Raw genomic sequence first — 17,101 nt, 5'->3', positions numbered from 1 at the left:
ACCTCTACCACTTAAGGGCAGTAGGCTCATGGGAATATTGCCACTTCCAAGTTCCCTCTAAGTCATGTACCATCCAGTCATGAAGTATAACAATATTCCTCCATTGCTGCTGCTGTGTCAAAATCCTGTAACTCCCTCCTTAATTGCACTGTGGGAGAACTTTCACCACAACAGACTGCAGGGATTCAAGAGGGGGTGAACAACAACTTCCTGAGGGGAAATTAGGAAAGGGCAATAAATGCTGACATTGTCAGTAATGCTCACAGTATATAAGGACATTAAAAATGTGGTGTTACATTGAAATCAGATTCAGCTGATATTTGTTTTATTGGAGACTTTTATATTGTTAAATTCAGTGCATCCCAGCTCTAGTACAAATATTAATATTTTGTTTACCCTACAGAAATGTGTAAGATTTACAGAACAGGGCATAATAGCAGCACAAAAAATAGGAGCAGCAGGAGGCCATACAGCTCTTCAAACAATCTCTGACATTCAATAAGATTATGAGTGGTCTTTTCTTAGCCTCCATTACATTTTCCTGCCTGTTCTATAATCCTTGACACACTTTGGTTAAACGTCTGTCTATCTCAGCCTGAATATATTCAAAGACTCAGCCTCCACATCTCTCTGGGGTAGAGAGTTTCATCACCCTCTGAGAGATAATTTTTTCCTCATCTCCACCTTAATTGGGCAACCCCTTATTCTGAAACTATGCCCCTAGTTCAGGATTCCCCCATGAGGAGAAACATCCTCTCAGCATTCCTGTCAAGTCTCTTCACAATATTGTAGGTTTCAGTAAAATCACCCCTCAAACTCTAATGCCATGTCTGTGCCTGGGCAATGATTTGGATAATGTTATGAAGGTAAGCATAGAAGTTTCCGGTGGCGGCCATGGAGTAAGTGGTCAAACATAGGACGGCTCTGGCTTGAAAAGTGGAGCGGAGAGAGTAGGGGAGGACGTCCTCCCCTAGATGGGTATGTTTAAGGGCTATCAGACCTGGCTGAAGACAGTGAAAGACCTGGCAAAAGAGTTGGAAGCGATTCATGGTGCAGTACCAATTACGAAAGTGGCGGAAGAGGAACGGTCGTCGTTGATGGAGCAATTGATGGGCTTCATTAAAGAGGACTTTCTGCAGCAAAGGAAGGAAATGCAGAGCGACTGGTCGAAGGCGATTGAGGGGGCAGTGGCACCTCTTCGCGGGTCCCTGGAATGGGTGGGAAAGTGCCTCGAAACACGGGGGACGACGACCAACAAGGTGGAGAAGGAGGTGTCCGACCAGAGTGACCATATTGTGTCTTTGGAGGTGGGGATCCTGGGGCATCTGAAAGTCACTGCAGTCGAAGTTAAAGGACCAGCAAAATAAGTCCAGGCGACAAAATCTGCAGATTGTGGGTTTGCCAGAGGGAGTGGAGGGAACGAGCTACGTTGTAAGGATGTTGGCCAGGTGCTGGAGGAGAAGTTGTTGGACAAATTCCCAGAGGTGGACCGGGCCCATAAGTCCTTGAGGCAGAAACCGAGAGGAGAGCCACCTCGGGCAGTGATTGTTCAGATGGAAGTTTCTGGATAAGGGAAAGACTATGAGATAGGCCAGGGCGAAATGGTCCGCGAATGGGAGAGAAGTCGAATCCAGATTGTCAGATCATTGGAGCACGGTTCGCAGGGTGCGAGTGAGGTTCAACAAGGCCAAGACAGTGCTGTACCGGCGACATATTTGATTTGGTGTGTTGTGTCCGGCCAGAATTTGGGTAATCTGTGATGGCCGGGAATATTATTTTGTGATGCTGGAGGAGGTGAATATCTTTATCAGGGATCATATACTGGGGGAGAGCTGAATGGTGACTTTGGATGGAGGAGTTATGTCTCCGAAAGTTGCGTTTTTATTGTTCTTGTTTGCCGATGTGGGGGGAAGTTAAGAAATTGTAAATTTGTACGGGGGGGTGATTGCTCCCCCCTCCTAACTTTTTTCGTGAGGTCTTTTGTGTTTTTGATGTTTTGTTCGTACTGGTTGTATTTTTTAGGCTTTTTGGGATCTGTTGATGTCTTTGATACTTTTTATGGTAATTGGGTGTCTTTTGCGCAAGTTAAGGTGGGTTCTGTGGGGGAAGGGATGGGGGAGTGTGGGGAGGGCCTTCGGGCAGGGCTCACCACGCGAGCAAGCAATGCTAGTGAACGGGATTGCAGTTGGGGGGGAGCCGGTTGGTTGGCCAGTGGGGGTGGGGATGGGAGTTGGGGGGGAGGGGGGAAATGCGACGTGGCAGGTATGGAGGATAAGGGAAGTCATGGATGGGCCCAGTTTAGAGTGAGAATGGGCGAGGCAAAGCCTAAGTACACGCGAGGGGGTGGAGGCGGAGGCCTCTGGTGAGAATCGTGATGTGGAATGTCCGCGGTCTGACGAGCTTGAGAGCGGAGGAAATTTTCTTGCAGGAGATGCACCTCCGGGTAAAAGATCAGATGAGACTGAGAAAGGAATGGTGGGACAAGTGTTTCACTCTGGTCTTGATTCAAAGTCAAGGGTGGGGGGATCATTTTGTTGAGCAAGAAAACATGTTTACAGGGGCCAGGGACGTGTGGGACCTGGGGGGAGGGGTAGGGCCGGGAGAGATAGGTAGGGGGGTGTTAAGTGGTATTGGTAAACGTGAATGTGCCTAAGTAGGATGATGTTGGCTTTGTGAAGAGGTTACTGGGAGCGATTCCAGACCTGGACTCTCACCAATTGATCATGGGGGGCGTATTTTAATTGTGTACTGGAGCCGAGGTTGATAGGTCAAGCCCTAAGTCAATGGGAAGGTCAAGAATGGTGGAAGAGCTGAGAGGGTTCATGGAAGGGATGGGGATGATGGATTCATGGAAGTTCGGGAATCCGGGATGAAGGGAGCATTCCATCTTCTCGCATGTGTATAGGGTTAATCCAGGATTGATTTTTCGTGCTCAGCTGATGGGGACGATTGGGGCAGAATATGCAGGGATTGTGATGTCAGACCATGCGCCGCACTGGCTCGGTGTGAGGATTTGTTCAGGACAAATGCAGTGGCCGGGTGTGGAGATTGGAATCGGGATATTTGGCTGATAAGGAGTTCTGTGCGAAGTTGAGAGTGGCGATGAAGAACTATGTGGAGCTCAACCAGAACGTTGAGGTAGCAGCGGCTACGTTTTGGGAGGCCTTGAAGGCAGTGGTCCAAGGGGGAAATTATTTTGTTCAAGGCTCATGGGGACAGGATGGGCGGTTACTGGACGCGATCGTTGAGGTGGACAGGAAATATTCTGCGACTCACATGAAGGTGCTGTTGGCAGAGGGGAAGAAGTTGCAGGGGCAATTTGACAATGGGTAAGTTGGTGGGGCAGCTGCAGAGGGCGAGGGGGGCATTATAAGTATTGGAAAGAGGCGAGTCATATGTTGGTCCACCAGTTGTGGTCTCAGACAGCGTCCAGGGCATTTTCAAGGTGGGGCAGAGAAGGGGGAGGCGAGGATAAATGAGGTGTTTAAAGCTTTATACAAGGTGTTGTAGGATATGGGGCGGTTTTTGGATGGCTAAGAGTTCCCAGTGTTGGAGGAGGAGAAGAGGCAGGCATTGGAAGAACCATTGGGGTTCAGGGAGGTGATGGAGAATATTAGTAAGATGCAGTCAAGGCCAGATGTCTTTCCATAGAGTTTTACAAGAAGTTTGCGACAGAGTTGCCCCCCACCACCTGGTGGGTATGTTTAGTGACACAGTGGAAAATGGGGGAGTTGCCGGCTACCTTAGCCCAGGAGTCGGTTTCACTGATCCTGACAAAGGGGCAGTGGGTCCTACAGGCTCATTTTGTTGCTAAACACGAATGTGAAAGTCCTGGCGAAGGTGTTGGTGTGTAGGTTGAAGGGATGAGTGCCGGAGGTGGTGTCTGAGGACCAAATGGGTTTTGTGAGAGGGAGGCAGCTCTCTAGTAACATTAGGAGGTTGCTGAATGTAATTATGAATCCGTCAGGAGGATGGGAGCCGGAGGTGATTGTCCATGGACATGGAGAAGGCATTTGACCTGGCAGAGTGGAGGTACCTGTTTGAAGATCTGGAAAAATTTGGGTTTGGACCAAAATTAGTGGAGTGGTTTGATTTATGTTTGCGACCCCATGGCTCGTGTTCGAATGAACAAGACAGATTTGGGGTATTTTGGGTTGCATAGGGGGACGAGGGCTGTCGCCGTTACTATTTGCATTTGCGATCGAGCCCTTGGTGATTGGCCTTTGGTCGTCGGCTTGGTGGTGAGGGATTGTGAGGGGGCAGGGTTAGGGAGCACTGGGTATCACAGTATGCGGAAGGCCTTTTGTTGTTTGTTTCGGCCCTGGTTGAAAGTATGGCCAGTAGGTTTGTTGGAGAGATTAGGGCATGACACAATTTCCCAACCATGACTTAAAACCTCAGCCTACCTCAGCAAGATGACCACCAGATTCTCCGGTGCCTTCTTAGCGGTCCTTCTGGGTGCTGTTCCCCACAAAGACAGAGATGGCTGAGGAAGTCTACAGCAGCAGCAGCACACCAAAGTCCTGGATTCGTGCAAGAAATGTTTCAATAACCTAATTTGGTTAGGGAAATGCAGCACACGTCCTTCTTTACCCCTCTCCTGTAATGCACCTCCTTCCACTCCTTATTGTCCCTCACACCATCCACAGAGCCATTATGATGGATCATATCTCATCCTCACTCCTTACACATGCTAAACTCTTGCTTTTTTCTTTTAATTCCAACCAGTAATCCCAGCCTCATCTCATTTAAGTTGCATGAGCAGCATCTACCATCATTGTAGTAGCGTGGCCCCTTTAAGGGGCGAGCTTCACTGACCACGTGACCGACTCAGGACCAATCGTGTGGGAACGCACGAACCTCAGCCAATGGGGAATTTGTGTAGGTCCTTGGGAGCAGGACCCCAGACAGTGTGCATCAGGGAGCTGAAGAGTAAAGACCTGTTATATATAGTATTCTGTACCTGTTATCCAACTATCTTTGCCTTTCACCAATTAACCCCTTTCTCCAGTGTATGTCCCGAGTCACCACATTCATCAAGTGCCTTCAGTTGCCACTGATGTCACTTTCCATAGACGTGTGACATCTTCACTCCTGTTATAAAATGTTTAATTTTCCTTTCACTTTTTGCACTGCATCCAGAGGAAGCACACATCATTCTGCTAAACCAGCATTTGTGCAGGAGAGAGTGTAAAATTCGAGGAGACAGCTAGGGCCAGCAGAAGACCCTTAGATATTAAGGAATTGAGCCCAGCGGAGGAACAGGCCCTTGAGATAAACAATGCCTCCAGTATACTCTGCATTGGTGATGTGGGGGGTGGTGTTGATGGGTCCACATGGCAAGGTCCCTAATTACGACGGAAAAGAACACAAGCAACTGCACCTTCGGTGCACTTCAGCACATTAACCAATATGGTTGAGTGCTTATTTCCAGTTTCTTGCTATCACTGCTAAATTTCATGAGTTTTCATTTCCTCTAACAGCTTCACATGAACAGCATGAACCCCTTCTCTCAGAAAAAGATGATTTCTCAGAGGAGCTCACCCTCCTCTCACACAATGTACACGTTTCAGGCACAGTACAAAATAGCTATATGATCAGGTGAATTTCAAGTGAGCAGGATCAGAAAGTGATGATAGCAACAGCAGAGGAGAACACCTGCCAGAGGACACCATCCTCTCTCAGCCCTGCTAACATTTGGCCTGTGAATTATAGTTCATCCGTTAAGGGGGTTGAAATCATAGGTGGTTTCAACCGCTAGCAGGTGAGAATGATTTACCGGTTCCTGATTGGGCGAACAGTTGGGGAAGCAGGGATATGCTGATCTCCATAGCTGGCGGTGATAGTCTCCCCAGAACGGTTCATTGGTCCTGGATCAGACAAGTGGATGAATAATGCCGAGTGATGCTGATCTCCATGGCTGGTGGTGGCAGTCTCTTCTGCTCTTGGTCTTCTTGAGCTGACTAAGGTGTTAGGCTGGTGCCAGAATGGCTTCACCTCAAGAAGCTCTTTTCCGGGCGGTGCGGTGGTTCGCCCTGTTGCCTCACGGCGCCGAGGTCCCAAGTTTGATCCTGGCTCTGGGTAACTGTCCGTGTGGAGTTTGCGCATTCTCCCCGTGTCTGCGTGGGTTTCGTCCCACAACCCAAAGATGTGCAGGGTAGGTGGATTGGCCACGCTAAATTGCCCCTTAATTGGAAAAAATGAATTGGGTACTCTAAATTTATTTCTAAAATGCTCTTTTCCATGTGATAGGATTTTCTCACTTCAGAGCTTGTTTTTATGTACCTTAACTCTAGGAAGCTGATGTTGTCTCATGTCAATTGATTGTACAATTGTCCATGAACACATCAACAGGGGACAGATATTCAAGGTAACCCCTCCTTTTTCTGCCCAAAGCCACAAAGTCATCTCAAGCTTATCGCTTGCTATGACATTCTATTTAATCTTTACTCAGACAGTTGATTTAGTTAGGTCATGCCTTATTAAACTTTAACAGTTTCTTGTTTCAGAGCCTATGCTAGAGTCATGTCCTTAGCAGAGATACCAGTCCGATGTTGTCCTGTGCCAGTCAGCCCCAATGCCTGCTATAGATATTTTCCTATTAAAAGACAAACTATTTCCATAATATTAAGTTCATTTCTTAAGATGTCACTGTGTTATTAGACAGCTATTTTGTTATAACATGCCTGATTATTATTGGCTAGGGGCTAAGGATTGTGGGACAGCCAGTAGTCCCTAGCCAATAATAATCAGGCACGTTATAACATATTTCTTACATTAGTCCAGAAGTGCAAGAGGAACAATTGACAGTAGACCCTCTCTGCAGCATATCAGTCTGAGTTTACACCAGTTTACACCCAACTCTGCTTAGGTCACTGGGATAACATTTCAAAGAAGTGGTAAACCTCGAAAGTCACTGGATAAAAAGAGAACTTAGGATTCACACTTAAGTGCTTCACCACTTAATTTGTAAGTACTAGTTTCCCGGTGCACAGTGAAATCTATTCTCACTTTCATCTGACTTTTGCTTTTGAGGCAATTTCTGTGTCAGCCTTGTCATTGTATTATAGATGTGGAAGTTGGTTCTCTCCTTAAGGGGACAAGTTGGAGGATTATAAAGCACTGGAGTTAAGGTTGCAAAGAATATTTATGGCTGCACAGCAGCCTGAAGGGTACCGCACAGGCCTTGTTCTGGGATAAATAATCCATGTGTGTGGCAGCACAAACATTTTTTTAAGGGATCACATACAAGTAGAAAGAGCCTCAGGCAGCAACTAAATTTTAAAAGGAGCATTAGATACAAGACTGTTGAGGATCTGGTTACATAAGAGTGGTAGACATGACAGAGTCAGAAGTGATGTGCTGCTCTATGACAGCATCACTTGCATCTCAGGCTACCAGGTGCTCTCCATGCTATGTGACGTGCTTTTCCATCATCTTTGCCATCCCTTTTCTCATCAGATAATGAGACTGCATGCCTTCTTCCCTCTGCACCTACAATCATCTTTGTTGGGCAATGCTGCACTGAATGTAGTATTCCACTATGATTCTGGAGACTGGCAAGCGAATTCCAGATTGATCAAGGGATCTGAATTTCAACTTGAGCATCCAAATGACCTGATCTATGATGCATCTTGTGTTGATATGGCTGCTGCTATACCTATTCTGTGGTGGAATGATGGAATACCAAAGAGCTGTCAGCAGCCATGTGTTATGATTTTGGTTGAGACCAATAACTTTTTTTTAAATGAAGAAATCCGAAATCCCAGTTATTTACAGAAAGAATGAAGCCACAGGATTCCAGGATTTAAAAAAAATAATAATTTTATCGATTCAAGAGTCGTACAAAACAAACACAAAATACTATCTTAAAACCCAGAATCAACTTAAGTTAAACATGAATTGACAGACAAATTGCGGTTGATTATCCATGATAAATTACGCATTAAAGAACTGAAATAACTAATGATGTGGAGATGCCGGCGTTGGACTGGGGTGAGCACAGTAAGAAGTCTTACAACACCAGGTTAAAGTCCAACAGGTTTGTTTCAAACATGATCTTTTGGAGCACGGCTCCTTCTTCAGGTGAATGAAGAGATATGTTCCAGAAACATAGGACGCGATTCTCTACTCCCCACGCCGGGTGGGAGAATCGCGGGATGGCCCCCCGACAAATTTCACGTCCCCCTGGCGCCCCCCCCGATTCTCCTCCCCCCCCCCCCCCCCCCCCTTCCCCGGGCTCGGAAGAATCGGCGCTCGCCGTTTTTCACGGCGAACGGCGATTCTCCGACACGGATAGGCCGAGCGGCCTGCCGTTCGCGGCCGTTTCATGACAGCGGCAAACACACCTGGCCGTCGTGAAACGGGAGTGAGAAGCCCGTTTGGGGCTTGAAGGTGGCCTAGCAAGGAAAGAGCACCACGACTGTGCTCGGGCTGGCGTCCAAATTGGACGCACTATTTCCCCTCCGCCGCCCCACAACGTTTTGCGGGGCGGCGGAGGGGAAAGACAGCCACTGCGCATGCGCGGGTTCGTGCCGTCAGCGTCATGACGTCAGCCGCCCATGCATGGGTTGGAGCCTGCCAATCTGCGCATGCGCAGCTGACATCATTAGGCGCGCCGGCTGCGTCATTCTTGGCGCAACGCCCCCGTGGCCGAGAGTTACGGAGCGCCGCTCCTAGCCCCGCCGGGAGGGGAGAATAGGGGGCGAGGAGCGGCCTCCGAGGCCGTCGCGATACCCGGCCGAGTATCCCGGGAGCGGAGAATTCCGCCCATAGACTTTGTCTGTATATATGTTTCTGGAACATATCTCTTCATTCACCTGAGGAAGGAGCAGTGCTCCGAAAACTCGTGTTTGAAACAAACCTGTTGGACTTTAACCTGGTGTTGTAAGACTTCTTACTGAAATAACTAAGAGAGATCTTACTAATTGGCTCGACAGCGAACTCAACATATATATCATCAATCTCAGTCACAAGCACCTTTAGATATCTCTTTTGACTCAGAACGATGTTCAAATCCTCTTCTAGAATTTGCACAACCAATCCAAGTTCCACAGGCATAACCTTCACCAAAAGTGGCGTATCTGCAAAATCCCAACTCTGCTTATGACAGTCTGTATGGTGTGTATCTACCGATGTTATCTTCAAATAACAGAGATAGCTGAAGCAACTGCATACTTGTTTATCCCTCAGCTTTTGGATCTAATCTCTGGCTTCAGCCTGCCTGTACTGCACCACTGGACACTAGGTGCTGTCCTTGCTATGTGACATGTGCTTTTGCATCTGAGCTCTGATGACGCTGTGTCCTTTTATGCGGTTTCAACCCGTTTCAATCTCCCAAGAAGCTTTGAGGTTTCCAAGCTCAGTTTCTGTTTTAGTTTCCTCAGAATCTAGGAGGGTCAGTGTAATAATTCCAGGTGGTCCAGCGTGAAAAGCCAAACTGGTTTATTTTAAACTGAAAATGAACCCCCAACCCCAGCACACAACATGAATGGCAGGGACGATCAGGAACTTCCGGTCCAGGTCTGGGAGCTACAGTTAAAAGTTCTGCTAATGAGCCCCAGCTGGGCAGGCCTCCTCCTGCTCACCACGAGAGCTCATACTCTGCAAAGCCTACAGGGAGATCAGTCAGCGATCCCCTGTGGGCCTGGTGAGAGTTATCAAATCCCTCCCACCTCAAGTCTGAATCGTCCCCCTCAATCGAAGACTCGACTTCAGTTTTGACCTCCAGCAGAAATCAATCTCCTCAGTCTCTATTTCAGACTCTAAAACTTCATCGTCAGGGGGAACAACTCTCGGGTCCCTCAGAGACTGAGTCCCCTTGCCGGAGGTAGTTGCAATGGGCATCAAGGACGGCGTCTCTGCTGAAATCACCTCTGCTGGAGTTGGTTCCCTCAAGTGGTCCAGGTGTTTTTTCTTCCCTTGGACTTTGACTTTGTACTATGCTACCGTGGGCAGCATGATAGCACAGTGGGTAGCACTGTTAATTCACAGCTCCAGGGTCCCAGGATCGATTCCCGGCTTGGGTCACGGTCTGTGTGGAGTCTGCACGTTCTCCCCATGTCTGTGTGGGTTTCCTCTGGGCGCTCCGGTTTCCTCCCACAAGTCCCAAAAAGACGTGCTGTTTGGTGAATTGGACATTCTGCATTATCCGTCTGCGTACCCGAACAGGTGCCGGAATGTGGCGACTAGGGGCTTTTCACAGTAACCTCATTGCAGTGCTAATGTATGCCTACTTGTGACAGTAAAGATTTTTTTTTTAAAATTATAATTAAGAAAGAGGACCAGTCATTTCGAGGACAACTCCTGAGATCTATTTGAAGCCATCTCCAAAGTTCCGCACATAGATGGCATCTCCTGTTTTGAAGTTCTTTTTGGGACTTCTGGTTTTAGTTCCTTTTTTAGGTCTGCTTTGACTCCAAGTTGGGAAACAACAGGTTGAGCCTGATGGACAGTCATTGTCCCATTAACAATTCCACTGGTGTGACTCCCATCATTGTGTGCGGCGTGATTCTATATCAAAGAGGAACCAATTTTGTATCCAGGAAACTAACAGCTTGTTTCTTCATTCCAGTTATGAATGTTTGAACTGCTGGTTCAACCAGGCCATTAGACCACTGTTTTTCAAACTTATTTTCCTGGTACTGACTTTTACCAACCGGTCAACCTTCAGGCCCCATGCCGGCCAATCTTGGCGACCCATGCCGGCCAATCTTGGCGATCCATGCCGGCTGACCTGCGTGGCCCATGACACCTGAACTTCGCGATGCACCATTTTTGCTTACCTTTAATGCAACAGGTGAGCCTGCTTGGTCCTCACCATCTCAGTAGCTTTGTCATTCAATGTTATATTTCTGCGAAGGACTTCAGCTGATGATTTAAGTTCTCGCTGCATCCTTTGAAAAAAATCTAGGTTTGTCCTCGAACTCGCCATGCTTAGTCTTCAAATACCTTTGACGTTTTGAGGGTTTTAAACTTTCATTTGTCAGTACTTCATAACACACATGGGCTTTGCATTCTGATTTGCGATGGTACAATTAAGAAAACCACACTTCAAGAAATCATCTTTATACTGCTTTGTTCCCAATTTCAGCTTCTTAATGGATTGTTCAGAGGCCCTGGAATTCACGCCATCACTGCTTTGTCCTGCCCTGGACTCTGCTGAGAAGATCTCTCCTGCAGATTCAGTAGTGAGAGCGTGCCCTGTTTGTGTCTCTGTTCCTCTCTTCCTTATTACAAAATGATCCATCTTCAGCTCTTCACACAGTCCTGTTGCTTGCCTGCTGGCAGCTACAAAATGGAGGAATCTCTCTCTTGTACATGGCGCGTGACCTGTTCACTGCCTCCTCTTCTAGTGAGAAGACTCCAGAGATATAAATAAAATATGTGGTCCTGCGATCTGCTGGGCTCTGGGCCTGCGCACTGTTAGATCCGGCTGAGGGGGCACGCATACACAGGACGGCCGGCACTCTTGAAAGCTGGTTGCTGCCTACATTTTTAAAAGGCAGATGCGGCCGGCATTTTTGAAAGCCGATCGCAGCTGTTGGGCACTTCTTCCCACAATCGGGAACGCCGTGACCGATCGCTCTGCGACCCACCCTGAGTTTGAAAATGACTGCATTAGACGATGGATGGTATGGTGCCATTCGGCTGTGCTTAATGCCATTCAACTTCATGAATGCCTGAAATTCTCCACTGGTAAAGGGGATACGATTATCAGATACGAAGATATGTCGTGTGTACGTAAACTTTGCTAGAGTTTTTCTATTGTTGCATAAGAAGTTGCCGTGGAGGACATACGATGTACTTCTTTTTAAAATGTTTTTATTCAGGTTTTTCATTTTATACAGTATAAAATAAACAAGTCTGTGCAGACCAGATACATATTAGAAAAAAAACATTAGAAATAACCCCCAAGATGCTACCCCCTTAACCCCCGTCCTTTTTTAATCTTATTTTGAAATATTTTTTATTGAATCTTTACATCTGTACACTATACAATAGGTGAGCAAGACGGTTTGTATAATTTACATGTTCTCCTTTCATCGGCCTTCCCCCCCCCCCCCCTTTTTTTTGTTGTTCAGGCTCCATCTTGGACCCTTTCTTCCGTCGTAGGTGCTATAGGCCCACTTTCGTTTTGGATTTGTTACATAGTCATAGATGCTTACAGCATGGAAAAAGGCCCTTCGGCCGAGCTTGTCCATGCCGCCCAGTTTCTATCACTAAGCTAGTCTGACTTGCCCGCATTTGGCCCATATCCCTCTATACCCACCCTGCCCATGTAACTGTCTAACTGTTTTTTTAATGGAAAAAATAGTACCTACCTCTACCACTGGCTCTGGCAGCACATTCCAGATGCTCACCATCCTCTGTGTGAAAAAATTTCCCCTCTGGTCTCATTTGTATCTCCCCCCTCTCACCTTAAACCTATGCCCTCTAGTTCTAGACTCCTCTACCTTTGGGAAAAGATGTTGATTATCTACCTTACCTATGCTCCTCATTATTTTATAGACCTCTATAAGATCACCTCTCAGCCTCCTATGCTTCAGGGAAAAAAGTCCCAGCCTATCCAGCCTCTCCTTATAACTCAGACCACCAAGTCCTGGTAGCATCCTCGTAAATCACTTCAGCACTCTTTCTAGTTTAGCAATATCCTTCCTATGATAGGGTGACCAGAACTGAGCACAGTATTACATGTGAGGTCTTACCAATGCCTTGTACAACTTCAACAAGACGTCTCAACTCCTGTATTCAATATTCTGATCAATAAAACCTGGCATGCTGAATGCCTTCTTCACCACCCTGTCCATCTTCAAGGAGCTATGAATCTGTACCCCTAGATCTCTTTGTTCTGTAACTCTCCCCAACTCCCTACCATTAACTGAGTAGGTCCTGCCCTGATTTGACCTACCAAAATGCATCACCTCACATTTATCCAAATTAAATTCCATCTGCCATTTTTCGGCCTGCTGGCCCAATTGGTTAAGATCCTGTTGCAATCTTATATAACCTTCTTCACTATCCACAATGCCACCAATCTTGGGGCTGGTTTAGCTCACTCAGCTAAATTGCTGGCTTTTAAAGCAGACCAAACAGGCCAGCAGCACGGTTCGATTCCCGTACCAGCCTCCCCGGACAGGCGCGGAATGTGGCGACTAGGGGCTTTTCACAGTAACTTCACTGAAGCCTACTCGTGACAATAAGCGATTTTCATTTCATTTCATTTCATCTGCAAACTTACTAACCATGCCTCCTACATTCTCATCCAAATCATTAATATATATACCAAGTAACAGTGGACCCAGCACTGATCCCTGAGGCACACCGCTGGTCACAAGCCTCCAGTTTGAAAAACAACCCTCCACAACCACCCCTTTACTTCGGTCGGCAAGCCAATTTTGTATCCAGTTGGCTACCTCACCCTGGATTTCGTGAGATTTAACCTTTTGCAACAACCTACCATGTGGTACCTTGTCAAAGGTCTTGCTAAAGTCCATGCAGACAACGTCAACTGTATTGCCCTCAGCTACCTTCTTGGTTACCCCTTCAAAAAACTCAATCAAATTCATGAGACATGACTTTCCCCTTACAAAGCCATGCTGACTTTCCTAATTAGTCCTTGCCTGTCTAACTGCCCGTAGATCCTGTCGCTCAGAATACCTTCTAACATTTTACCCACTACAGAAATAAGGCTAACTGGTCTGTAGTTCCCAGGCTTATCCCTGCAGCCCTTCTTAAACAAGGGCAAAACATTTGCTGCCCTCCAATCTTCAGGCACCTCTCCTGTGGCTGTCAATGATTCAAACCTCTCAGCTAGGGGGCGGCAATTTCCTCCCCAACCTCCCACAACGTCCTGGGATACATTTCATCAGGTCCCGGGAATTATCTATCTTGATGCACTTTAATACTTCCAGAACCACCTTCTCTGTAATATGTACACTCCTAAAGACATCACTTTATATTTTCCCAATTTCCCTACCATTCGTGCCTTTCTCAACAGTAAATACTGTCTAGAAATATTAATTTAGGACCTCTCCCATCCTTGTGGATCTGCACATAGATGACCTTGTTTATCCTCAAGAGTCTCTACTCTCTCCCTCGTCACCTTTTTACCCTTTATGTATCTGTAAAAGCTCTTTGGATTTTTCTTCGCCTTATCTGCCAAGACAATCTCAATCTTTTAGCCCTCCTGATTTCTCTCTTTACTGCAACAAGCCCTATAACTCCAAGGGATCTACTTGATCCCAGCTGCCTATGCATGTCATATGCCTCCTCCTTCCTTTTGACCATGGCCTCAATATCCAAGTCATCCAAGGTTCCCTCCTTCTACCAGCCTTGCCCTTAACTCTAAGAGGAATGTGCTCACCCTGAACCCTAGTTAACACCTTTTTGAAAGGCTCCCACTTACCTTGCCTGCAAATAGGCACCCCCCAATCAACTTTTGAAAGTTCCCGCCTAATACCCTCGAAATTGGCCTTGCCCCAATTTAGAATTTTAACTTTTGGGCCAGAACTATCATTTCCCATAGCTATCTTAAAACTCATGGAATTATGGTCACTGGTCCCAAAGTGATCCTTCACTAACACTTCTGTCACCTGCTCCTCCTTATTCCCCAAGAGGTGGTCAAGTTTTGCTCCCTCTCTAGTCGGGCCACCACATATTGAATGAGGAATTCTTCCTGAATACACTCGACAAATTTCTCTCCATCAAAACCCTTAGTGCTATGGCTGTCCCAGTTAATGTTGGGAAGTCCCCAACTATTACCACCCTATTTTTCCGGCAGCTATCTGTAACCTCTTTACATATTTGCTCCTCAATATCCCGCTGACTATTTGGGGGGCCTATGGTACAGTCCTACCAAAGTGATCTGACCCTTCTCATTTTTCAGTTCTACCCATATTGACTCAGTGGGCGAACACTCGGATATATCCTCTCTCTGTACTGCCGTGATACTGTCCCTAAGCAGAAACGCACTCTCCCTCCTCCCTTACCTCCTGTTCTATCTTTCCTATAGCATCTGTACCCCGGAACATTGAGCTGCCAGTCCTGCCCCTTCTTTAGCCATGTTTCAGTAATAGCTATAATATCCCAGTCCCATGTATCTATCCATGCCCTGAGTTCATTTGCCTTGCCCATTAGGCCTCTTGCATTGAAATAAATGCAGTTCAATCTGTTTCTCTGCCTTCCAATTTTCTCCTTACTGACTTTTGTTTCAATCCTCTCTTTACTACCCTCTGACTTCTTGCATTGGTTCTCATCCCCCTGCCACATTAGTTTAAGCCCTCCCCAACAGCGCTAGCAAACAACCCCCCGAGGACATCAGTTCCAGTCCTACCCAGGTGTAGACCGTCCGATTTGTAATGGTCCCACCTCCCCCAGAACCAGTCCTAATGTCCCAAAAATCGGAATCCCTCTCTCCTCAAGCCATGCATTCATCCTGTCTATCCTTTCAATTTCTACTCTGACTGGCACGTGGCACTGGTAGCAATCCTGAGATTACTACCTTTGAGGTCCTACTTTTTAGTTTAGCTCCTAACTCCCTAAATTCGGCATGTAGGACCTCATCCCGTTTTTTACCTATATTGTTGGTGCCTATATGCACCACGACAGCTGGCTGTTCACCCTCCCCCTTTAGAATGTCCTACAGCCGCACTGAGACATCCAGGACCTTTGCCCCCAGGAGGCAACATACCTTCCCAGAGTCTCGTTTACGTTCAAAGAAACGCCTGTCTACTCCCCTTACAATCCCCTATGACTATGGCTCTACCACTCTTTTTCCTACCCTCCCGCACAGCATAGCCAGCCACAGTGCCATGAACCTGGCTACTGCTGCCTTCCCCTGGTGAGCCATCTCCCTAAACAGTATCCAAAACGGTATGCCTCTTTTGGAGGGAGATGACCGCAGGGGACCCCTGCACTGCCTTCCTGCTCTTTCCTATCTCCCTCAGTACTCGTTATCTATGGTGTGACCAACTCACTAAACATGTTATCCACGACTTCCTCAGCATCATGGATGCTCCAAAGTGAGTCCATCTGCAGTTCCAGAGCTGTCAAGCGGTCTAACAGGAGCTGCAGCTGGACACGCTTCTTGCACGTGAAGGAGCCAGGGACAGTGAGCATGTCCCTGAACTCCCACATCATACAAAAGGAACATGACACTGTTACTGTTGCCCCTGTGGCTTGGTTTGGTTGGGGGAGGGGGGGGAACGGGGACAGATTTGGCTCCCATCTCGGTTTTTTCCTGTATCCCTCCTTGTTCCTATTTGCTCTGTGTGGTCCTGCCTTCTCTTACTCTGCCCCCCCCCCCCCCTTCCTATCTGCTATTAGCCTCGAACAGTTCTTGGAACAGGCTTCTGATTAGCCCCCATGCTTTGTGGAAGCCCCCGACCGATCCTCGGATGGTGTATTTGATCTTCTCCAGGTGGAGAAATTCCAACAGGTCTGCCAGCCAGTCCACAGCTGTGGATGGTGCTGCTGATCTTCAGCCGAGTAGGATTCTCTGGCGTGTGATTCGGGAAGTAAAGCAAGGGCATTGTCCCTCTTCCCTATATGAAGTTCTGACTAGTCCGAAATCCTGAAGACTCCCACTCTTGGGCACGGCTCCACCCACACCTCCACACCCTTGGGCATCGCCTTGAAGGAGGTTGTCCAGAACCCAACAAGTCTGGGGCAGGCCCAGAACATGTGGACGTGGTTGGCACCATTCACACTTGTCTTCCACCTTTAGGAAGAACCTGTTCATTCAGGTTTTGGTTAGGTGCACTCTGTGCACTGCTTTGAACTGCATGAGACTTAGCCTTGCGCAGGAGGAGGTGGTGTTGGCCCTACTTAGTGCTTCGCTCCAGAGACCCCACCCTGCTTCCATCTCTAGCTCGCACTCCCATGTCTGTCTTGCTCCATCTAGTGGTGTCTGCGCCCTTTCTTTTTTTTCAAATGTATTTTATTACAAACATGCATCAAAACAGGTTACAGCAAATAAACACCCTGGGAAACATACTGCCCAACAACCAACTATACAGTCTGTACAGATGTTTCCCTATTCCAGCCCCCCCCTCCTCCCCGCCCCTGCAGCTCCTCAAACATGGTCACCAACATCCCCCTC

The 17,101-nt window shown here is 47.3% G+C and overlaps 1 protein-coding gene across 9 annotated transcripts in view; it reads left to right on the top strand.

Moving 5' to 3' along the window:
• Positions 1-17,101, top strand: part of stau2 (staufen double-stranded RNA binding protein 2) — a 459,368-nt gene that overhangs the window by 231,257 nt on the left and 211,010 nt on the right. The window lies entirely within an intron of this gene.

This window comes from Scyliorhinus canicula, chromosome 10 (assembly GCF_902713615.1).
Source record: "Scyliorhinus canicula chromosome 10, sScyCan1.1, whole genome shotgun sequence".
Classification (NCBI taxonomy): Eukaryota; Metazoa; Chordata; class Chondrichthyes; order Carcharhiniformes; family Scyliorhinidae; genus Scyliorhinus; species Scyliorhinus canicula.
The sequence above is the reverse complement of the archived record's forward strand: the minus strand, read 5'-3'. Positions and strand labels throughout refer to the sequence as shown.